General features: G+C 43.9%; 1 non-coding gene across 1 annotated transcript; it reads right to left on the reverse strand.

Moving 5' to 3' along the window:
* Positions 1-200: 200 nt before the first annotated feature.
* On the reverse strand, positions 201-307 carry LOC115838190. Its single transcript, XR_004033219.1, has one exon. It is a non-coding gene; the product is annotated as a U6 spliceosomal RNA (small nuclear RNA).
* Positions 308-922: the final 615 nt, after the last annotated feature.

Here is a 922-nt window from a genome sequence, read left to right on the forward strand (position 1 = left end):
TCCCATCTCAGCAAAGAATGCTGAACAATTGATTTACAGCCTTGTTGCCTCCAGCTAGACCACCAGGTGGCCCATTACCCAACATAACCATTGGAACTAGATAATGCTGACCTGCATACCCTACCCCCTCAGAGCTTTGCCCCGTCCTGCCTGCATATCTACCCCTGATATTTATTATTTATTTTTAAATAATTTTAAATTAAAATATGGAATGCTTCACGAATTTGCATGCCATCCTTGCGCAGGGGTCCTGCTAATCTTCTCTGTATCGTTCCAATTTTAGTATATATGCTGCTGAAGCAAGCACTAAGTGTGATGTTTTATATTCCTCTGAAATAGGAAGTATTTACTTACTGCTTAACTTACTTGCTATTATCTGTAGCGTCACAACAGGAAACAGAAGGCACACTCCCACTTGAGTAATTTGAAGAGAATATAATAAATCATTAACTTATTTATAATGGTGTGGGCAGGGTGTAGGAAAATTACAATGGTTAGCATAAAATGGTGGGGCTAGGACAATGGGAGGCAGTGGTTACCGGGACTTGGAACAAGAGGGCTGTGTACACCAGACACTATGGCCTTTGGTTGAAGGCCACCGCCAGCCTTAGTTAAGCCTTCGGGGGTGGGGGTGGGGTGCTGTGGGAATAAAGACCCCAACTTCCATCTCCTCCCTCTCTCCACGTCCCACTCTGAAACCAGAGGGCAGGGAAGTGTGTGGATGAAATCATGAGGCTAGTTTCCTGAGGCTCAGGCAGGCGAATAGGAAATTGGGATGGAAAAATGGAAGATATCTCTCATATTCATTTAGGCAAAATGAAACGACTGAACTTCAGAATGCTGCCTTGTGTGTGACTTTGGGCACGTGGGTTTACCTGACCTGTTTCATCATCTGTAAAATGCTGGATAACAGTTTCTACCA

Source organism: Nomascus leucogenys, chromosome 13, assembly GCF_006542625.1.
Source record: "Nomascus leucogenys isolate Asia chromosome 13, Asia_NLE_v1, whole genome shotgun sequence".
Taxonomy (NCBI): Eukaryota; Metazoa; Chordata; class Mammalia; order Primates; family Hylobatidae; genus Nomascus; species Nomascus leucogenys.